Source organism: Chiloscyllium plagiosum, unplaced genomic scaffold, assembly GCF_037043375.1.
Source record: "Chiloscyllium plagiosum isolate Xiang-an unplaced genomic scaffold, Cpla_swu_hap1 HiC_scaffold_30, whole genome shotgun sequence".
Taxonomy (NCBI): Eukaryota; Metazoa; Chordata; class Chondrichthyes; order Orectolobiformes; family Hemiscylliidae; genus Chiloscyllium; species Chiloscyllium plagiosum.
The window spans coordinates 23,808,848-23,833,022 of NW_028270168.1; the positions used below are offsets into that span (position 1 = coordinate 23,808,848).

General features: G+C 41.7%; 1 protein-coding gene across 5 annotated transcripts in view; it reads right to left on the reverse strand.

Moving 5' to 3' along the window:
* Positions 1-24,175, reverse strand: part of hivep3b (HIVEP zinc finger 3b) — a 399,719-nt gene that overhangs the window by 298,357 nt on the left and 77,187 nt on the right. For all 5 annotated transcript variants that reach the window (XM_087976806.1, XM_043717599.2, XM_087976805.1 and 2 more), the window contains exon 2: positions 14,815-14,925. The gene's annotated coding sequence lies outside the window, so the exon portion shown is untranslated. The remainder of the gene's footprint in view (positions 1-14,814; positions 14,926-24,175) is intronic.

A 24,175-nucleotide genomic window follows, 5' to 3' on the forward strand; every position in this document is an offset into this window, starting at 1 on the left:
TTATCAAGCACTTTGAATTTTCCAACAATGCTTATAAAGGTGATAACTCTTTCACCTGAAATTTCCATTCACATCATGAATAAAATTATTAGCCCAATTAAAATAATAGGGTAAATCTGCATTAAAATTTTGAAAGAAGAAACAAAAGAGTTCAATTCATATAGTGACATTCGTAACCTTTGGATGTCTGAAAGTAAATTACAGCCAATTAAATGTTTTTTGAAGTGTAATTGCACTCACGACTCTAATCTCCGGCATCTGCAGTCCTCACTTTTGCCTAGGAAAACTTGACAGCCAATTGACACATAGCAAGCTCCCACAAAAGAAATGCCCTAATCTGTTTTTGCACTGTTGACTGTGGGATAAATATTGGTCAGGAGAACGGGGAATACTCACCTGTTCTCCTTAAAAATAGTATTATGAGCTCTTCTACATCCACTTTTAGGACCGTAAAATAAGGAATTTTGGATCAACAAATGAATGTTCTATGGGGTATAGTTTGAGGGCCCTCGGCTAACGAGGATACAGAGCATTGGAAAAGAAGCCATGTACATATTACTGAAGATGATGGGCTACACTTTTAAAAAAGAGACTCGGCAAATGAAGCCCTTTTTACCTATTATAGGTCTTCAAATCTTAAAGAGTATTGACAGGGTAGAAAGTTGCGCATTATTCACATTGGTCTGTGAGATGGTAATGAGAGGTCACAAATGTACGTAAAATAGGAATAATGGGGTAAAAAGCTATACAAAGAGGGCAGTTAGAAGATTTGAAATCTCTGCCTGAAAACTATGTGCAGGCAGTTACTTTTAGAGGGAATTAAATAGTGCCATGAACATTTTTTCCACAGTTTATGGAGTGAGCAGGAATTGAGATTAGACGAGGCGGTTCAGGTAGAGAATAACACCACTACCTACAGAGTTGCTGACTGAATGGCTTGTTGCTAGAAAATTGCACAACACAGTTTGATTACAATTATTGGCAAAACTGTATAAAGTCAGCAGGGAAAATGTTTGAACCAGGCACAGGTAGAAGCGAAATGATTGGGGGAGAGGTAAATAGTTAACTCGAAAGATCTTTGTAGAAATGGATGATTTTATTTTGAGGCTAATGGCCTTTATTCTCATTCTCACTGAGGTCTTCGGTACATCAGTTACCACCTGACTCACAGATTGCACCCTGTACTCCAGTGTGACAAACCAGGATTTCACACAAGTAAGTTGTAAAATAAAGTGACTTACAGCATAACAAATTGTAACTATTCATATTTTCCTTCCCAAAATGTACAATGCTCACAGCAAACACTGCACTATAACTAATATATAATCCTTTCGATTCCATGATTATTGAATCTGGATCCACCAATCTTTTGGAGAAAACCATCTGAAATGGCTTCTCCACATTGTTTTCCTCCACAGTACGTTTTCATGCTACAGTTCCACTAAAATGCATGTTTCGTTAATGCAAATTCGCTGTAACATGAATTACGAATTTGGGACATTTTTCTAAAGCGCAAATGTTTAAAACGTGTGTTGGCTCTAACGCGATTACATTGCCAACACTTTAAGCACTGTTTCTAAAGTGCGATTTTTCTATAACACGGGTTGCTCAAGAACGCAACCATCATGTTATACAAGAACTACCTGTAGTTATGCCTAAGAAAAGTACAATCTGTCCAAGTTTGGACTTGGAGAAGAGAAGTCAGCTAAGGCAATACGTCTGGAGCCTTTATCATTTGGTGAGTTCAACTGAGCAACAGGTAAGGAAATCTTGTTGAAACAAACGGTAACAAGGAAGCAAAGAGAGAACAGTGAGCTTCGATTTAGAAAAAAAGTTTGAGCATCTGGTTTCAAAGTGAGCGTAGGGGCTGTGCACTGAGGTCTGGGGTCCTGACTTCTGGAGCAGCAATGGTTGTCATGAAGGGTCATACAAGTTACAACAGCTTTGCTCCCTAATGGGTTTCTGCCTAACCCACTCTCTCAAGTCTCACTCAGGGTTCACAGCAATAGTCAAAAATTGAAAAAGGGCAAAATAGGAAAACGTTTGGAAGCCACTTGTCTATCCTTTTAGTAATGGCTGGACATCCTACTCAGGTCACAGCTTCAGTTCGAAATGAGAATTTTTTTATGCAGCAAGTTGTCATGATCTGGAATGCGTTACCTGGAAGACTAGCAGAAGCAGATTCAATAATGATTTTCAACGGGAATCGGTTGTACATGATTTGCATTTATATAGCACCACTAATGTAAGTTGCTTCATAGTAGCAGTACCAACAAATATTTGACACCAAAATGGAGATCATTGGCTGTCCCTCAATTTGAGGATGATGTCTACAGAGGGTTGTGAGTTTCGTCCATGAATATTCAAGTCAATTAAAGGCTGATTCTCAACTCTCAGTCCTTTAGACTCATGGGCAAGACAACCTACATGGTATGGGATCTGGAGTATAGAATTAGTTTCCTTTTCTTTCCTACTCGGCTGCTGTTATGCCTCATTGCCTAATGCAGCTTGATGGATAAACTGTCACCATCCTGAATGTCCTCCTAAATAGCAAGCTCCTCCCAGTTATTAATGTCAATGCTGCCGTGCTTTAAGGAGAGTTTCAGCATACCTTTGTAGTGTTTCCTTTGTCATCCCTTGGATCACTGGCCATTTGAGAGTTCAGACAACAGGAATTGGCTGGGAGACACTTGTCAGCTACACAAACATGATGACCAGCACACAGTAGCACACACTGCAGGAATTTGCCTGAATGTTTGTGGAACCAACTTTAACTGATACATTACAGAATCGTAGAACCATACAATTTTACACTACAGGAGGAGGTCATTCAACCCATGTGTCTGTACCAACTCCTGAAAGAGTTACCATTCTCTATCCCTATCTCTGTAGCCCTCTAAGTTCACCACTTTCAAATATATGTCGGGCATTAGTATTCCTGAAGAAGGGCTAATGCCCGAAACGTCGATTCTCCTGTTCCCTAGATGCTGCCTGACCTGCTGCGCTTTTCCAGCAACACATTTCCATCTCTGATCTCCAGCATCTGCAGACCTCACTTTCTCCTCATTAGTATTTGTTCAATGGCTAATTCAGAGAATGTAGCTGGTGGAATATCTCTAGAGCTGTTATGTCTTGCTGATCCACAGTCTGGCTCTCATTCCAGTAAAACAGTGTGGTGATGACAATTGTTCCGTGCACTAGGGATTTTGTTGACGTGCAGAGGTATTTGTTGGCAAACGCTCATTGCTATAGTCTCCAGAAGGCTGAGCTGGCACAGCTGATCCGGTGCTGGATCTCCTCATCAATGTGGCCTCCAGAGAAAAGGAAGCTGCCAAGGTATGGGAATTGTTTAACATATTCCAAGTCTCTTCTTCAACATAAAGGAAAGGTGGAATATTTGATTGACCAGGTCAGAATGATTTGGCAACATTCAAAGGCAGGCCAAGTCTCTGGAATGCAGAATTGAAGAGACTGAGAATGGCTTGTAAATATGGTTCAGACGCTATATACAACTGTCTGACTGATGAACTCCCATACTTATGAGTGTAATCCCCTACAGGGGGGTAATTTTAAAGATTCAACATACAAACATTTCCTCACTTATGAACGGCTATTTAATATCTGACTAGCATACAAGTCATCTTGTGAATAGAATCCAGAATGGAACCAATTCTCAATCTGGGGACTGCCTGTACTTAATTTAGTTTTGACACAGGAGTGTCTGAGGTTAAAGAGTTGTCCATCTTGGTCACACTTGATTCTAAGAGCAGAGGCAGCTGATCTTTGTTGAGATGAACAACTCGGGGCAGCATGGTGGCACAGTGGTTAGCACTGCTACCTCACAGCGCCAGAGACCCGGGTTCAATTCCCCACTCAGACTGACTGTGTGGAGTTTGCACATTCTCCCCGTGTCTGCGTGGGTTTCTTCCGGGTGCTCCGGTTTCCTCCCACAGTCCAAAGATGTGCACGTCAGGTGAATTGGCCATGCTAAATTGCCCGTAGTGTTAGGTAAAGGGGTAAATGTACGGGAATGGGTGGGTTACGCTTCGGCGGGTCGGTGTGGACTTGTTGGGCTGAAGGGCCTGTTTCCACACTGTAAGTAATCTAATCTAATCTAATCTATTGTCAGATAGACTGTACACAGTAAAGGGCTATGACACAGACTTGCTTGACAACAGGTTGGCTTCTAACATCTCTCTTTCAAATCTCCCACTCAATAAAGTTGCAGTCATGTCATAATAATGCAGTTACAGGTCTGTGATGAAGTTTCTTGCCCTGCCACATCTCTTGAGATCAATCCATGGAGCCTCACTATTTCCTCAATCAAATGCTTTGCTCAGATTGGTGAATGCAGCAAAGAGTTCCTGGTACTGTTCTTACACAAGGAGATGTTAGGCCAGGCAACCATAAACTAGGACAAAGGTAGGATTTTAAAAATCAACTTGGAGGCAGACAGAGAGGTGGAAAGGAGGAGACATTCAAGAAAGAAATTCCAGAGTTTAGGCCCCTAGGAAGAAAGATAGAAACTAGGAGCAGGACTAGGCCATTCAGCCCTTTCAGCCTGTTCTGCTATTCAATATGATCATGGCTGACTCAAACTCCAGACCCTTTGATTCCATTAGCCCTAAGAACTATATCCAACTCCTTCTTGAAAACACTCAATATTATTGCCTCATCCGCTTTGTCTGGAAGAGAATTCCACAGGCTCCCCACTCTCTGGATGAAGACATTTCTCCACATCTCAGTCATAAATGACCTATCCCATATCCTTAAACTCTGACCCATGGTTCTGGATTTCCCAGTCATTGGGAACCCTCCTTCCTGCATTTACACTGTCTAGTCTTGTTAGAATTGTAGAAGTTTCTGTGAAATCCCCCACATCCCCCAGTGAATATAATCCAGTCTGTTTTCATACATCAGGTATACTTTCCCAAGAATCAGCCTGGTTTCATCCGAGTAGCTGAAGATACAATCACAAAAAGTACAGCACAAAAATCACAGGTACTAAAGAGAGAAGAATTGAAAGGTAACAGAGACCTCTGAAGGTTGTGGGGCTGGAGGAGATTACAATGATAGATAGGGATGGTCCATGGAGAGATTTGAAGACAAGGAAGAGAATTTTAGAACTGTAGCATTGCAGGACAAGGATCTACTGTCTGTCAGTGAGGGTTGTGCTAATGAGTGAATTGGACTTTGCACGAGTTAGGAGATGGACAGCAGAGTTTTGGATGAGTTTGAATTCATCCTTGAAAATGAGTTAGATCACGCCTAACGTGTATCTCAACTCCGTCAACTGACTTGTATCCATATTTCCCTTGCCTAACTAAATCCTATCAATCTTGGTTTTGATATGTTTAATGGAGTCCCAGCTAGCTGGGGAACGGCGTGCCAGGCGTCCGCTATTCTTCGATATAATAGATCCTAACATCATCCTTGAACAGCCTAGCTCTAACTCTTCAGGTTATGTCACCTTGTTCTGGATTCCACCCACTAGAAGAAATAGTTTCTTTCTGTCTGGCCGATGAACTTGAATTAGCTTTAAGCAGCCTGAAAGCTCCCAGGCTGGAGGAAATTCCCCTCTGGCAATAATTATTGGACTTTTTGAAAGCCCCATTCTATGTACTGTCAGTGGTCTCCTATCAGATCGTGACAGATGTTTTGCATTCATTAAAACACTTCTATGCTTGTTGAATTGGCAGTGATTGCACCGTAACCAAGCTTTTGGCTTTAACTGCTGTTGCTGTCTCTCATGGGAGTGCTCAATGAAAACGCTACTTTTACACTCCTGAAGTAATTCTTTCCTGTCGGCTTTCACTGTTAACAACTGGATTCTTTAGTGGAGACGTATTCAGTAGTGTTGCCGTAGTAACTGTTTTTTGGATTTGAAGTGCCATAATCTTAGTCCAGGAGAGAGAGAGAGTGAGAGAGACAGAGAGACCAATTTGCACAGGATGTAAGTCTTCCAGCACATTCCATTTTCCATTTAATTGATATTCAGCAGAAAAAAAGTTGAATATTAAATAGAAGTCTCGCAATCCCTCTGTATCATCTAATCCCATGCCTCAGAGCTGCTGTCAAGTGCAGCAAAGTGCTGTTAGTTGTTATGAATTACTCTGGAGAGCACTAACTATCGCTCCATAAACAAAACAGAGGCATTATTTTGCCTGCGCAGCAAGATCCCGCAAAAATCAGTGAGATGGCCAACCCATAGCACAAACACAAAACTCTGTGGGTTCTGGAAACCTGAAATATGAACAGCGAGGGCTGGAAACACTCCAGGTCGAGCAGTATCTGCACAGCGAGAAAAAAAGACAATGTTTCAGGCTCTTTATTGGAGCTGGAGGAAATCTGAGATTCAGCAGCAAGGAGAGAGAGGAAATGCGGACAGGAAGGGAAAATGTCACTGTGTAAAAGTTTTGATTTATTATTGTCACATATACCTAAGTACAGTGAAAAGTTTTGTTTTGCACGCAGTACAGACAGATTGACCAAACAAAGTTCATTAGGGTAATAGTACAGAATGAAGAATACTGCAGAAAAGGTGCAGTGAGAGCGAGATCAACATTAAGTTTGAAATTTGAGTAGTCGATTCAGAAGTCTAATAACATAGGGGAGGAAACAGTTCTTGAATCTATTCGCAAATGTATACAAACTTTGTATCTTCTGCCTGACAGAAGAAGGTGGAAGAGAGCATAACCGGTGTGGGAGGGGTCTTTGATTATGTTGGTTTCTTTCCTGAGGCAGTCGGAAGGATAGTTGGTTTCAATGGATAGAAGTCTGGAAGAGCTGGTTGACTAAGATTAGGAGAAAGTGAGGAATGTAGATGCTGGAGAGTCAGAGTTGAAAAGTGTGGCGCTGGAAAACGCACAGCAGGTCAGGCAGCATCCGAGGAGCAGGAGAGTCGATGTTTCGGGCATAAGCCCTTCATCAGGAATGCAGAGGGGGAAGAGGGCTGAGACCTAAATAGGGTGGTGGAGGTGAAGGCTAGGTAGTCGAGATGGTGATAGGAGGATGCAGGTAGGAGGTGATTGTGATTGTTCAGTGGGGAGGGCAGAACAGATAGGTGGGAAGGAAGATGGACAAGTATGTCTGGTCAAGAGGTCTGTGCCAAGTTGGAGGGTTGGATCTGGGATGGGATGGGGGGGTGGGGAGGTTTGGAAACTGGTGAAGCCCATGTTAATGCTGTGTAGTTGCAGGGCCCTGAGACGGAGGATAAAGTGTTCTCCCTCCAGTTGGTAGGTGGCTTTGATTTAGCGGTGGTGGAGGCCCAGGATTTGCATGGCGTTGGGGGAGTTGGAGGGGGAGATGAAGTGGTTGGCCATAGGGTAGTGGGCTTGTTTGGTGCATGCAGACCAGAGATGTTCTCTGAACCACTCCGTGAGTTGGTGTTCAGTCTCTCCCATGTACAGGAGCCCACATTGAGACCAAAGGATGCAGTAAATGAGGTGGGAGGATGTGCAGGAAAACCTTTGCTGGATTTGAAATGATCCTTTAGGGCCAGTTTTGCACCTTGTGTTGTAGCAGGGGAAGGGGCCGGGTGTGGAGGGTGGGTTGGTGGAGGTTGTAGACTTAACGAGGGAGTTGTGGAGGGAATGGTCTCTGTGGAATGCTGGTGGGGATGGGGACGGAAATATATCTCTGGTGGTGGGGTCTGACTGTAGGTGGCAGAAATGGCAGAGTATAATTCATGGGATGAAATGTGAGCACCGGGGAGGGGGAGTTCTATCCTTGTTGTGTTTGTGGGGGAGTGGGGGGGCACTTCAAGAGCAGAGGTGTGGGAAGTAAAGGAGATGAACATTGACAAAATAACAAAATGGAAGTTTAAAAACAAGGAGGGTGGTCATAGGGCAATGAAGAAACAAAAGGTCGGTTGAGACATTGAAATTAGACTGCGATTGCTGACACCGCAGACTGTGCACTTTTAAAGACAATATGTGGACATCGCTGGTTGCCCAACAAGTCCACACCAACCCTCCAAAGAGTAATCCATCCAGACCCATTCCCCTATACTTATCCCTGACTAATACACCTAAGCTACACATCCCTGAATATTTTAGCGTGGCCAATTCACCTAACCTGCACATCTTTGGACTGTGGGAGGAAAGCCATGCAGACACAGGAAGAAAGTACAAACTCCACACAGTTACCCATGCTGGATTAGAACCCAGGTCCCTGCTGCTATGAGACAACAGTGCTAACCACTGAGCCACCATGCCAGTTGCCCTTGAGAAGATGATGGCGGGCTGCCTTCCTGAACTACTGCAATTCATGTATAACAAGTATTTACAAACACCAATTCATGATGCTGTTGTAATGAAAGAGGATATGAGGTCAGAGAAATAAACAGCAAAACAAAGTATAACTTTTCTTTTAAATTGTAAAAGGCATCCTAATATTCTGTGCACAGGGAGTCGGCAATAATTAATGGCGCATTAATCAAAAATACCAATTAAAATACAATTTTAACAGGCAAGTATATTGTGAAAATTGCATTTCACAGTGATGATATAAATAATGTGTGAAACAGAGCACAATTTTTTGTTTAATGTTCAATAATTGCCTTAATATTGTGCACACACGAGCAGCGAGTTAGAGTCAGCATAAAGATTGTATAAATGATTGCAACAGAAGCAATACCTGCCAAAAGAAAAATAATGTACTCTGATCACCAGAGTGCACTGGGACAGTCAAGATGAGACACTACACTCCTCCATTAATTGGATGTCCAATTATTGAGCATGCTTAGCATGGAATTTACTTGCTTCTCCTTAGTTTTATCCTTTGATATTTCATCATTATTGAGAGGAATTGTGGCATTTATTTCCCTTCTGTTGTTTTACTGTTTTATTTTGCAGATCATCTCATCATGCAATTTCTAAATTTCCGATCCCACTGCCCATTGCAGTCCGATATCATCTGCAAGTTTGACTGGGCTCCTTCTCCAAGTTCAGGAGCTGGCAAATTACCAGCCATTGCTGATCTACTGAAATTTTCTTCAGCAACTAATTGTGACTTGGTCCTGGAATGATCCATTTTCCCAATCATGTTCTTAAATTTGCAGGCAATTTGTGTACGGCAAGATCCCAAAGGAAATCAGTGCCCAGTTAAAATGTGGGCAAAAGTGAGGACAGCAGATGTTGGAAACCAGAGTTTAGATCAGAGTGGTGCTGGAAAAGCACAACAGGTCAGGCAGCATCCGAGGAGCAGGAAAATTGACGTTTCGGGCCAAAGCCTTCATTCCTGATGAAGGGCTTTTTCCTAAAACGTTGATTTTCCTGTTCCTTGGATGCTGCCTAACCTTCTGTGCTTTTCCAGCACCACTCTGATCTCAACCTCAGTCAAAATGTGCTAGCTGTTGGATAAGGACAACAGAAAAATGCTTCAAGTTCGCCAAACATATCACATTGACCTGAACAGGCAGCCAGAGCCTTGACTTTAATGTCTTATCCAAGAGCAGAAGCAAGTAAATTCAATGTTAAGCATGTTGAATAATTGGACAATGGAGGATTGCAGTGTCTCATCTTGACTGTCCTAGTGCACTCTGGTGATCAGAGTACATTATTTTTCTTTTGGCAAGTATTGCTTCTGTTGCAATCATTTATAAGATCTTTATGCTGACTCTAACTCACTGCTCACATGTGTACAATATTAAGGTGATTATTGATATCCTCAGTGCCGCAGTCAACTGGTAGCCTAAATTATGTTTGAGAGGAGTACTTGAATCCACAGCCATCTGATTGAAAGTGCTACCCAGAGTCAAAATGACACCTCTGTCGATGTGTGCTTTTTTTAGTCAAGAAACCTTGATTTTTATTTAACTAACTTGTTTTCTGCAGAAATGATAAACTGGTGATGTCAGCATTTAAAGATGCAGAACAAAATGCAGAGGGACAAGTGGAGACTTGTGCAGAGAGACAAATCTTCCAAAATACTCATTCCCAACTACATTAAGACTTTGCAAAACAATTTCACTTCCACGACTTTTGCGTCTTAAACTTATCATGGCTTTAAATCAGTACTGGCTTTCATGGCTCAGGAGTGTTTTTTCTTAAAATTGTAGTTGCAGCCAACTGCAAATGCATAAGGCAGTTGTTGAGAGCAAAATCCAGAGAAAGGTTCATCAATGGGCACATGGCTTGGCATGACGTATTCTGATCATTAGAATATCTATCTCTGACATGCTGTTATATACCAAAAACAAAATGGGCTTATCGTTCACTGTTCAAACTGCAGGTTCACTGGTGTCGTGGTGCTCACAGAATTTTACAAACAGAAGGGGGCTATTCAATTCAGTGAGCTATTCAGTCCATTCCAGTACCTCTGGATTTACCGAGAACCCTAACAGAACTAAGCAGTTAAACCAATTAGAAAAGACTGAGGCTGACCTGATCATGGTTTTTTTTTTAAGATTATGTGGATGTTTGATCGGGAAAGTACAAAGAAGTTGTTTCCACTCATGGGGGAGACCTAAGGCCAGGGGCCATAATTGTAATATAAACACTGATAAATCTTTTTCAAAAATTCAGGAGAACGTCTTTGCCCAAGAGAGTGGTTAGGATGTGGAACTTGCTACCACAATGAGTTGTTCAGGTAAATAACTGATGATTTACATGGAAATTTGATAAACACAAAACAGCAAGGAACTGAATGATAAGTAATCTAATCTATTCCAATCTAATCTAATATACTGATAGTGTTAAATGAAGAAGCTGTAAATACTGGTGTGGACCTGTTGGGCCAAAATAGCTTGTCTTTATGCTGTGCTTTCCATGTAACTCAATGGACTAGATGGCCTACTCTCCTACCCATGTTCACTCTTCAGAGCTTTCTGTCGATATGGTGAAATAGCACAATGCTCGCAATAGGAGAAATTTTGCTTTATAGCTGCAGTAACCCTATCGGTACAATGATGAGGGGAATAAAAACTGAAAATGCCCCAAAACTCTGAATGAAAATAGAAACTACCAGAAGTATACAGTACGTCCTGAACAAGGATAATCAGACAGTGCAGGTGGAAATTCCAATCAGATTCCCTGACTGAATCATATTGGAGTACAAGGCTACAATCCTTCGTTTATGTCAGGCGCTAGGGTCTGTTCAAGTGAACCAGGGTTATAAGCACTGGTAAATTTTCAATTGTGCAGGTACGTCCAATGTCACTGTCACACAATACCACATTCACCACAGGAGCCATTCTGTTGCCAATTTGCCAACACAAGTCATATAATAGTGATGAGGAACAACAATCCACATGTTATAAGGCCACAGACAAAAAAACAAAGTTACTAAATGACCCCAATGAGAAGGTCAACAGGCAAGATTTCATTTATTACAATCTCCACCTTAACAATCAAACATGAATTGACAGGTAAATTGCAGTCAACATAAAACTATCAATTACACAGGAAATGGCAGGAACAGTAAAGATAGATGTCACATATTTGCAAGGCAGTACATCCAGAATATAGAGCCCCAATTGTAGCTACAAAATCCTCAAAGCAGTGAACTTCCAGGGGACAGGTGATCTCTTTGTCTCCAAGAATTTAGTCACCAATTGTCATCTGTCGGCAACACCATACCATCACAGCTCACCAGGCAAGGCCTTCACCAAAATGGTCCAATTCTATCGAGCTTTATCAGCTCTGCTCAGTGGCAGTCATAGTGGCTCGGTTCAATCGGTTTCACCTTTTTCACACCCTCTTTCACAACACTGGGCAATATGCATTGATCACCAGTTCTGGTTGATAGGTTCTTTGAAATAACAACAGAAATAATGGCAGTGACCTTATTTTGTCTGAAGTCTCCTCCCAGATCCAGCCTTTATGTTCACCATTTCTTAACTGAGATACAATTTCTACTCCGTAAACCTGCTAACATGGGCTAGTTTCTCTCCAACGTGTGTTCAGAGTGCAAGTTAGAAATTAGTGGGAGTCACTACTTGTGATCTCTGAAACCTCAGGGAAAGCGGGCACATGACCCAGACCCAAGGTGTCAGACAGTCCAGGAGGGAAGCCAGTCCCTTTCCAATTTGCATTTGGCTTTGGGAGTCTCTGAAAATTTCACTCTTACCCATCCAGCCCAGGAAGCCATTCTGAAGCTAATCAGTGGCCTGTGCTCTCACTCAGACTCTTCAACCATGGATTTCATCACACCAGACCACCTTCCTTTCTCTTAGCCCTCAGTGCTGAGGCCAATAATGGTCCTCATTCCCGAGTTCAACTGACATCAACTAGTTCTGCCCAGCTTCACTGTCCCCATACCACTACATTTGATGTTCTCAAAAAGAATAATTTAACTACTCAGGAATAATTTACTTGCTGGGTACCCTGTTAACACACTTTCATTTCTAAATTTGTGGTCACATTTTAAATGAAAGGAAACAACTTCAGGCAACTTTTTCATGAGCTGCCAATATTCTACTAACATCTAGTGTTCCCTCATATAAAGACCATTTGGCTTGATTTTTAATTTTGGGCCTGGAACCCAATACCCGAATAATTCCCAGGTCCCAGCACCAGGTGTATCTTTCACACTCATAGAATCACAGAATTCCTACAGTGGAAGCAGGCCATTCAGCCCATTGAGTCCAAACCGACTCATGAAGACCATCCCACCCCAAACCATCCCCTACCCTATCCCTGTTACCCTGCTTTCCCATGGCTGAACCACTTAGCCTGTATGTCCCTGGACACCGTAGGCAATTTAGCGTGGCCAATCCACCTAACCTGTACACCCAGAGGAAACCCACGCAGACAGTTGCCCGCAGGTGGAGTTGAACCCAGGTCCCTGGTGCTGTGAAGCAGCACTGAGGCAGCTGTGATTTGGTGCAGGCACAATAGGACAATCTGTGAACCCCATCAGCAATTGAAAGCAAGCTCCTGGTTTTCCCTTTAGATGTTTGGTACTGACTACCAGGAATTGAACATGCGAAAGTTGAATGTAAAAATGAAATTTAGAAGGAAATACTGGCTCCCCTTTAGGCTCAAGTCTAGGAGGACTTATGTTCAATTCCCAGTGTGCATCTGAAAATCTGTCATTGCCAGAGCTGAGGATAACAGCATAGGAACAAGAGATAGTGACAGTACTAGACCTTTCAGTCCTTACACGTGCTCTGACATTCAGTGTGATTGTGCCTGATTAGTACTGTGTCTTATCTTACTGTACCAGACAATGTACTTCAAGTGTGGTCTAACTAAAGTTCAATCAAAAGCTAGCACATCATCTGTACTTGTAAATTTTCTACCACCCAAAATAACTCCAATGCTTGTTTTATTTTATGACCTTATTAATCTGTGGTGCTGCTTCTACTTATTATGCTTCCAGATCTCTTGGCTCCTCCTCTGCCCATGGACTCATAGACATTTGCAGCACAGAATGGCCCATCTTGTCCACAGTGGTCAATCTAGATCTCTCCACATTAATCCCATCTTTCTTGGCCCACTGTCCTGGACATGATGGCAAACAAAGTGAATATATAAATTTTTTTAACAATTACGAGCATTTTTTACTTAATTACCTTTTGGTTCCAGACTCCCACTACCCTCAGGGTGAAAGAAAATCTCCTCAACTCTTTTTTAACCAATTCCTCTTACCTCTAATCTATGCCTCTTCACACTAATAATGCCCCTCATAATCTAATACACCTCAATGAGGTTCCTTATCAATCCTCACTGTTCCAAGGAAAACAAGCTCAATCTATCCAATCTTTCCTCATAACTCTTTCAGTCAAGCCAAGGTAGTATCCTGGATAATCTCCTCTGCACTCTCTCTTGTACAAGCACATTATTCTTATAGCATGGTGACCAGAACTAAATGCGGTCCACCAGTTATGATCTAATCAGCATTTTATACAATTGCAGCATAACCTTCTTGCTCTCATATTCTCTGCCTTGGGTAATAAAGAATCCCATTGATTTCAAATGCTCCCATGACATATCGTGAGTAATAAAGTTGGTCAATACTGAATGTCTGTTTCTGAAATTTTCTTCAACACCTCCTTAAACAACTTAGCCCTGCTACCTCCAGGAATCTTGGATTTGCACAGCAAAGTCCCTCTGATCTTCAGTACTTTCCAGGGTTCTATTGTTAATAGCGTAATTCCTTGATTTCTTGGCCCTCCCCAAATGTGTTACGTCACACCTTCTCCAGATTGAATTCCATTTGCCACTGCTCTGCCCACATTACAAATTTGCATTCTTATTTTCTAACTATTTTGTTACCTCCCTTTCCAAAACGTTATACCTCATTGATATCTATCTTGAAATTAATTTGCCAGTGATGCATCCATTCTACATGTTTATTAATCCCTTCTTGTAATTTCTTGGAGTTCTCGATATTAACTAATCCCGACCCAGCCAATTTTGGTGTCATCCACAAGTACTGAAATTGTGTTTGATTCTGAACACCGGCGTTATGCTGATTGGTCTTGAGTTCCTTTCTATCTGTCTTCCTAAATACAGATGTAATGTTAGCTGTCCTAAAGTTGTCAATGAAGTCACACCTTAACCTTTTATATTTCAAGCAAAATGAACCTAGTTTATGTAATTTCATTTCATAGGTTAATCCTTGGAGCCGAGGCAATATTCTAGTGAATCTGCAAATGCATTCCCTCTAAGGACAACATATCCTTTCTAAATATTCAGTACCCACAGACATAATACTCCAGATATGAATGAACTTAGTTGGGTTTGGTATAGCTACAGTAAAACTTCCTCCCCTTTATAGTCCAGTAGCCCACTTCAATTCAATAATCTCAAATTAGCTTAATATGAAGAAATATACAATCTGTGAATAAATCTTGTAATTATGCCTTACTTGTCACAGTTGTTATCCTTTGAGCTGCTGTCACAGTAACCACCAATCACTTGAGTCCCAGGTCTCTCCTCTTGAACCTTGCCACTTGCACTGAGTTCGCCGCGGTGAAAACTACAAAAAAGAAAACAGGTTTTGATTTTTGTACAAAAATAAATGGTTCCTACAGTGTACAAAATGCAGGTCCAAGAGCAGAACAGGAGAAAGTGAGGGCTGCAGACGCTGGAGAGTCAGAGCCAAAATGTGTGGTGCTGGAAAAGCACAGCAGGTCAAGCAGCATTTGAGGAGCAGGAGAGTCGATGTTTCGGGCATAAGCCCTTCATCTGGAATGTCAGAATAGCAGAACAGCGTAATAATGCAACTAGTTGGAACATCCTATTTGACCCAACAATGTTGGCATCCCTTCCATACTTTTCATTTTACATCGAATTGTGGAGGTTATGCTTTGATTTCATATCTTTTTGACAACATTTAAGTTTTGTACAACTCAGCAGTTATTTCAATAGAATCAAAGACTTTCAAGCATGAGAGAAACCATTTGACCCCTTGTACCAAGATCAAATTTTTTTTTGTGGTCTGACCTTTTCGGAAGTAATGTTGAGGAGACTAATCATGAATTTCAGGCAACTCCAAGATAATGTTGGAAAATTGATAACACAACTTCCACTTTAAGATACCAATGGATGTGTGAGAAAAATTCTGAGTTTAATGCCCTGCTTCTGTAACCTTTTCCTTAACAACCCAACAACTCTACAGGCATCAGTAATAACTCACTCTGTAGTAAATTTATCTCTGAATCGGTACATCATCATTTCAGAGACTGGAATGCAAACATTTCACTGGCATGCCCAGTGCCAATACCGAAGGACTGTACTGTATTCTAGTTGAGACGTTAACCAAAGGCTCCTTATTCTCTCTTGAACGAACATGAAAGATCACATGGAATTTCTGAAGGGCAATTTTCCTGATGTCCTGGACATTATTTTTCCTTAATCAGCATCATTCCTGACGTATTATCTGGTGACTATCACACTGCTATTTGTGGATCCTCCCTGTCTGCAAATTAGCCACTGCAGTTTCTCCATTACAACAATAACTACATCTCAAAAATACCTCATTTAAAGTAAAACACTTTGGGACAGCCTGAGGTCATCAACAAAGCTCAACAAACACAGCTCTCATCTTTCTTTGCTCGCATCTTAAGTCTCCAGCAGCTCCTGAACAACTCAACTGAAATATAAAGCTCACAAAATGGAATTTTTATGCATGAAATGCTTCGAACACCCAAAGGGCATTTAGTGGTAGCTGCTTTATTTTGGAAGTAAAAATTTAGCATGTGTTCAAGATATTAAGAAGACTTGGCCTAAAAAAAGCAATCTAACTATTGTCATCATCAAATATTAGCTTGTGCAATGCACTTGTGTGCTTTGGCGTAATTCCCTACTTCCTGTCCTTTGATTCCTCAGTTCTGTTAAAGCCCTTTTCCCCTGTGTTTATTGATGATTAAATTGAAATGACAGAACAAGTGCAGTGAACTCTCACTATGATACCATCTGAGGAGCCACGCAGCAAGCTCCATTGTCATACGGTGGTTGCCACAGAGTTTGTAGAGAGAGCTATAATAAGCACAGTGTAATAACAAGCAAAACTGACAATACTCTGCTTTTGAGAAAAAAAAGTAAAGATTGCATTTTCAACAAAAATTTTTTGTCCTAAATCTATCCACCTGTTCATGCACTTTATAGATGCTGAGTTGACAATTTCGGCATTTGAGATTTTCAAAGATACTGCTGCATGTTGGGACTATTATTGGGTGTGTTTGCACCAGCACTTTAGCACCAGCCCAAACGTTTCATCAATTCTACCACACTGTGGTTCAGTTTGAAGCATGGTTACTTAATCCAAAGGGTTTTGGATTCAAGTGCCCTTGTAGAAACCTAATCTAAACCGAGGAGGCCATTGCCAGTGTGGTACTGCAAGAGTGTGGCACTGTCAGAGGTTCCTTCCTTCAGATGGGACATTAAAAGGAAGCCTCTGTTGTCTTTTTCACTGGATGTGAACGATTCTATGACTAGATAGTTTCCCTGGTGTCCTAGACCACAGTATTCCTTCATTTAGCATCACTAAAAACAAAATGATCTGCCAACTACAGGTTGTGGGATCTTGCTGTGTAGAGATCAGCTGCCGCATTTCCCACACTGGAGTGACTACACTTCGAAAGTACTTCAATGGCAGTTAAATACTTTGGCATGCCCTGTGTTTGTGTAGGCCGCTATATAAAACCACGTTCTTTCATTCTTTCTTCCTATAATCAATGCCTCTTTGAATGTCCTTGTTTCCTTTAAGATGCAAGTGTCATATTCTATGTCGGCCTTCCTCCTCCTCCCTGCACCTTCATTGAACTGAAATTCTTTTGAAATGTCTTAAACAGTCGCATTCCTAAGCCCTGCCAACTTCGGACAATCTACAGCCATGGATCCTCCAAATCATATGTACCCATTAGATTTCTTTCACCATTATTAATTCCAATCTCACTGGTAACATACACCCTACTAGCAATGTGTCTATTAAAAAAAAGAGAACTGGATAAAGTTTTCTTCATATTGATACAATTAACAGGTAAGTTATGATTTTTAAAAGTGCTCCCATTTTCCAAAAACACCACTTTTGTCATTGCCAAAGAAAAGAAATAATCTGCATAGGATTAACAGTTTTAATCTAGGAGCGCCATCCACAAGATATTAACCTCATACAATTCCATGGAAAATTGAGCATAGAAGCAAGGAATTCTCCAACTGCTCCATATCTGTGGTATACTCTAGACAAGTCTCTTGCCACCCTATTTTGTCACACTCTATCAACATTATCTATTTCTTTCATGTATTTATCTATCTTTCCTTAATTCATTCAATGGCATCACCTTCACTGAATCGCTTATTATCAACATCCCAGGGGTTAACATTAATCAGAAACCAAAGAGAGCAGACTTATGTGGTTACAAAAGAAGGTCACAGGCTGGGAAATCTACAGTGAGTGGCTCATCTTCTGACCTCTTGGCTCTCCAATGGCTGGAGAGGAACAAGTTTGGAGTGTGATGAACTACTCTTCACTTGTCCTGCATGGTTGCAGCTCCAAGAACAAACAAAAAGCTTATTACCATTTAGTACAAAGCAACCTGCTAGATTGGCATGCTGTCCAATCCCTCAAATATTCACTCCTTTCATCACTAACATACAGTGGCAGCAGTATGTACCATCAACAAAACACACTGTAGTAACTCACCAACGCTGCCTCGATAGTACCTTCAAACCTATGACCTCTAAAATCTAGAAGGTCAAAGGCACAAGATACATGGACCACATCTACCATTTCTCCATTCAACTTTCCAACTGATCTGTATTCTACTACATCCTTTGACAACTTTCCTCACTATCCACAACACCACCAATTTTCATGTTGTCTGCAAACTTGCTAATCAGCCCACCTACAATTTCATCCAAATAATTTATATGTATTACAAACAAGAGGTCCCAACAGCGATCCTTGTGGAAAACCAATGGTCATCGACCTCCAGTTAGAAAAACACCTCTCACTTTTCTTTCGTCAATGACCAAGCCAATTTTGTATCTAGCTTACCAACTCATCATGGATCTCATGTGACTTAATTTTCAGACCAGGAGACAATGAAGTCTGCAGATGCTGGTGATCAGAGTTGAGAGTGCGTTGCTGCAAAAGCACAGCAGGTCAGGCAGCATCCGAGGAGCAGGAAAATCAACGTTTTAGGCCGGAGCCCTTCATCAGGAATGAGGCCTTTCAGACTAGCCCACCATGAGGGACCTTGTCAAATGCTTTAGTAAAGTTCATGTAGCCAAACTTCATCAATCATCTTTGTCACTTCCTCAAGTTGTGAGTCAAGATCTCCCCTGCACAAAACCACGCTGACGATCCCTAGTAATTCCATTCTTTTCAAAATGTGAGTAAATCCTGTCCCCAAGAATCTTCTCCAATGATTTCCCTACCATGGATGTAAGGCTCACCAGTCTATGATTTCCTGGATTATCTGTTTTGCCCTTCTTAAAAAAAGTAACAACATTGGCTGTTCTCCAATCTTTAGAAAGACCTCACTTGTAGCTAAACAGCATACCAAGGTCTCATCAAGGCCTTGGCAATCTCCACCCTGGCCTCCCTCAGTATTCTGGGTTGGATCCTATCAGGCCCTTAATAGTTTTCAGGACACTCAACACCTCTGCCTTCTTAATATAAACATGCCCTAGAATATCAATATACATCTCCCTAATCTTACTATCAACCATTTCCTTCTCCTTGATGAATTCTAGTGCAAAAGTACACATTTAGGATCTTACTCACTTTCTCTAGTTCCATGCATAAATTCCCTCATTTATACAGAAGGAAAGACATGCAGTTTGTATTGATCTTTGGTGACAGCTCACCTGGCTACTTTGTACAGTGCTGGTCCCCTTATCTAAGAAAGGGTATACTTGCCTGAGAGGGAGTGCAACATAGGCTCACCAGATTAATCCCAGGTATTATTTTATGAGGCAACATTAAAAAGATTGGCTCTGTATTCCCTAAAATTTCAAAGAACAAGGCATGACCTAATTGAAACTTACAAAGTTCTTACAATGTGTGACAGCGTGGTTGTCAATAAAATATATCCGCCCCGGGATGGTGAGTCCGAAACCAGGGAATACAATCTCAGAATGAGGTCATTTAAAACTGAGACCAAGAGGAATTTCTTCACTCAGTGATGAACCTCTGAATTCTCTGCTCTAGAGGCCTGTGAAAGCCCAATCATTGAGCAGGTTCAAAAAAGAAATCTTCGGATTTCTGGAAACTAATGACACCAGGAGAGATAGTGTGGGAAAGTAACTTTGAGGTAAATGGTCAGCCACTGTCATATTGAATAATAGAACAGACTCAATGGGCTGAATGGCCAACTCCTGTTCCAAGCTAGAATCCTGTAAAAGAATTTTAAAACAAATACCTCCACAAGTCCATGTTGCAATAGGTTCCATTTTTCCTATTTCAAGATATTACTCCACTTCTAGTTTTGATTTACCCTATGGGAGCAGCATGGTGGCTCAGTGGTTAGCATTGCTGCCTCACAGCGCCCGGCACCCGGGTTCGATCCCAATCTCAGGCGACTGTCTGTATGGGAGTTTGCACGTTCTCCCTGTGTCTGCATGGGTTTCCTCCGAGTTCTCTGGTTTCCTCCCACAGCCCAAAGATGTGCAGGTGAAGTGAATTGGCCATGCTAAATTGTCCATACTGTTAGGCACATTAGTCAGGGGTAAATAGGGGAATGGGTCTGGGTGGATTACCCTTCGGAGGGTCAGTGTGGACTTGTTGGGCCAAAGGGACTGTTTCCATACTGTAGGTGATCTCAAAAAAGAGAGGTAACAGCTTCTTTAGGTCTACCCCACCAAAATATTTGCATAATTTTACACCCCTCAATTCAGTCACCCCTTATCCATCTCTTCTCTAGAAAAACAATGAAGTTTTGATTTCGCGAATCTCACTGATATCTGCAGGGTTGGGGGAAGGCAAAGAAAGGAGAAAGTGAGGACTGCAGATGCTGGAGATTAGAGCTGAAAATGTGTTGCTGGAAAAGCGCAGCAGGTCAGGCAGCATCGGGCATGAGCCCTCCTGAAGAAGGGCTCATGCCCGAAATGTCGATTCTCCTGCTCCTTGAATGCTGCCTGACCTGCTGCGCTTTTCCAGCAACACATTTTCAGCTGAAGGCAAAGAAACCTTGATACAGCCTCGTAAACAAATAGATCAGAATCCTCTGGAAAAGGCAATCCTACCCCAATGTTCAAATACTTCCTTCTGCATTATTAGTTCGCAAGGAACATAATTCCAAACACTTTAATAATTTGTTTGACTTTTTAAAGAAAACTTCCCTATTGGAATTTGCAAATGCACACTATCAACGTAAATAAAACACAAAAATGGCTCAGAGTGGTTCAGTTGATCTGTGTTCTCGTCTGAAGGTCCAAGATTTTCAAATTTGAGGGGTCTGTGATCCCTGGGGAACGGAAAGTCACAGATTGGTGTCTGTTCATCACATTGCTGTATTTGCTGACTGTTATTTCTGTTACATTTTACTAATAAAAGTTTTCTGCGATGAAACCACTGTTTTCCTTTGAGTAGTTCAAATCGTGCTTTTGAAAGGGAAGACAGGGGCAATTCTCGAGAATGTGTCAATATTTTTGTGAGGGACCCAAGAAGCGTGTAAAAACTTGGGAAAATCCCAGGGAATGGGCCAATATTTACAGGGGAGACAGGGAGAAAGTCTGAAAAGCACTCATTCACAGAGCAGGAGATAGGAGGTGACTAAATGTACAATAAAACCGTCATGTTCTCAGGAGATCTTTGGAAGAGAGATGCCAAGAGTTCAGACTGAGAAGCCCTAGCGAGTGTGTGTTTCTACTGACAGTGGAGCAGACAGTGGGGGCACAGAGGCATGGATCGTACACCAGTGCCAGAGAAACATGGAGGGCTGAAACATAGGGTTGAACAAGAACCACAGTGTCTGCGCCAAAGCAATTTAAAGAGACATTCAATTATTTTCTATTGTTAAACATGGAGCCAGTGGAGATGAATGAGGTTAATCACTTGAGCCCTTTGGTTGAATGACAGTCCTTAGATAGAAACTTACAGAGGAAGCTGAGGAGGCCTGGCATCACTGGAATTGAGATTACTTGAAGCTAGGGTCCAACAATACAGGCAGTTTTCTTTCAGAAAATAACATTTTGGAATAAGTAATTGTGACGTGACATACAATAGACGTTGGGGGTAAGAGGTGACCTTTGGTATTTAATGGAGCCAAAGCGATTCTTGCCCATTGACAAAAGTTCTGTGTTGCCTCTTTTCAGAAGCTCTTTGGAACTAAGGGCAACTCAGACCTTGGCTGAGCAACATGACACACCCTGGGGGGAGGTAACCCCACACACTGAAAGCTGCCCGTCAATCAGGGTTGACCTGATTGGGCAACAACGGCACAGAACAGCCCACAATCCAACCGCGGACAGAAATGATGGCCCTGGTGTCACTCATGGTCTGGATCCCTGGCCCTGATGAGAGTATAGCCTTAGGTGCCAGGTATTGTGCTTTGATGTACACCCCTTGCTCCGGACACTGAATCTTCGTGGTAGACCCCTTTCCCAAGGCCTGGTCCCTCAAACATGCACTGAGTGTATTTTAATGACAGCTCTCCCCCGGGAGCCCATAAACATACAACCCATACAACTCTTTGGATTTTCCACATCATGAGTGAACCCCAGCAGCTACTAGAAGCAGGAGGTCTTTCAGTGAATATTAATTTAGGGAATTGGTGGCAGAAGAGGGAAGGCAGTGGGGACCTGATCCCTGTTTAAACATCTCTGTCTCTTCCTCAACCAACATCCCACATGGACAGACATCAAATTCCACCCATAAATTCCAAAGTTTTCACTACTGAAGAGGATGAGGGTGGGGATAAGGGGGTTTCTCACCTCATTTCTGGCTCCACCGGGATGGTAGAAGGTAAACCATTTGGATCTTAATGTTTTTGTAACCAACAATTTGAATGTTTCATTTGAAGGCAGACAAATACCAGCCCCACCTGTTGCAAATAGATTTCCAAATGGTGCAACAGTAATTTGAAACAGTACAAAGGGGATAGCAAAGTCAGTTTCAGATCATAAAAAGGCACTTGACATGTTCAGTTCCAAAGTGTCCCCGTCAAAGGGGCCCAGAACAGTGGAGGCCTAATGTGGTCCTCGAGGTGAGTATCCCACACAATGTAATTTTAATCGTTCATTGACATGAAAATTGAATCTGTCACAAACAGCCATGGTGTTTTGTGAGGGAGAGCTTTGTAGGCTGGGGCAAAAAAAGAGACAAATATATTGCTGGGGTGAGATGAAGTAGGGATAGAAGGTCATGTTCAGCATAAACACGAGCATGTGCCAGTTGTAATGATCCTCTTCTGTATATAAGAAAACTGGACAATTCGTGAGTTTTTAAAAAAATAACATTTATCATAAGATTCACAATAAAGATGTGGAACAAATTCTCCAAAATATACTTTAATAACAAGATTTACATTAAAAAGCCTTCAGCCTGACGTGAGAGCTGGCAACTTTAAGCAGTAAGTGGTGGTGTGATTGATGACAGTTTAATAACACAGTTTTTTTCTAAGGGTATTAAAAGTGATGCTGTCTCTTTAAGTTATTTCTTTGCTTCATCTTCCACACCATTTCTTGATTGCTGCATTCTTGCAGACTGAGTATTGTCTCGCTCCCTCTCCTCCTCCCTTTCCAAAAAAACAGAAACTGGCAAAACTCACGATGACAGAAATAACCTGATCCCTGGATATCTTTCCCTCTCAGTCTCCACCCCTGCCCAACCCAACTGCTTCATTCTTTGGACACAGCTGAGAGGAACTGACTGAAATCTGACTTTATCCAAGATCCTAAACACTATGGACAATATAAATCAAGAAACATTTCAAACAAGGGGGTGGGGACTGAGCAGAATTTTCTCTTTATCATTGAGTGAAGGTATTGGCAGATCCACTGATTTCCTTTTCCATTGCCACAGACTCCTGCCACGATAGAAAATGGATTGTGTGACCAGTTTTCCTCACATCTTCCTTCAAGGGTTGCCTGGATAAGGAGTGCAGGTAAAGACGCTGAAAGTATTTATAGAACAATTAGAAATGTATAGGCTTCTGGGAGCTTGCTGCATGTAGAGTTCTTCATTACATCAGTGATTGGATTGGTGAAACATTTTGAGATGCCTTCAGATCATAAAATGGATTGTGTAATTCTTCCACAAGGTATCGGCATATTCCAACTGTGAACCCTCACCTGCTCCTCCCGACCTTTTGCTTTCTTTTACTCAGTCCCATCAAAGACATTTCGCAGTCTCCCCACCTCACTACGGCACAATCTGCTCTTCTGGTTGACTGGCTTGCTGCACATTAACAGCATTTGCTATTGCATTTTAGTGAAGGAAAGGGCCTCAATATGTCTTTTTATAAGGCCACCCCTTTACCTTTGAAGAATGATGACAATGGCTTGCATTTATATAGTGCCTTTAATGTATAATTAATTGCAAAGTTTCTGCAGACTCTTCTGAATTATAACTATGGTGAGTTCAAGTGGAGGGGCAGATTCCAATCTCAACTCTAACAATCACCTCTGATCCTATGTGCCAGATAGAATTAACCAAGTTGCTGCTTTCTCTGCACCCTTTCTGGGCATAGAAAGTGACCAATTAAAAGCATAGATACACAAGTACATTGAGCTGTATAGATAATACCTAAACCTTGTACCACTAAGTACAAGGCTTTTAT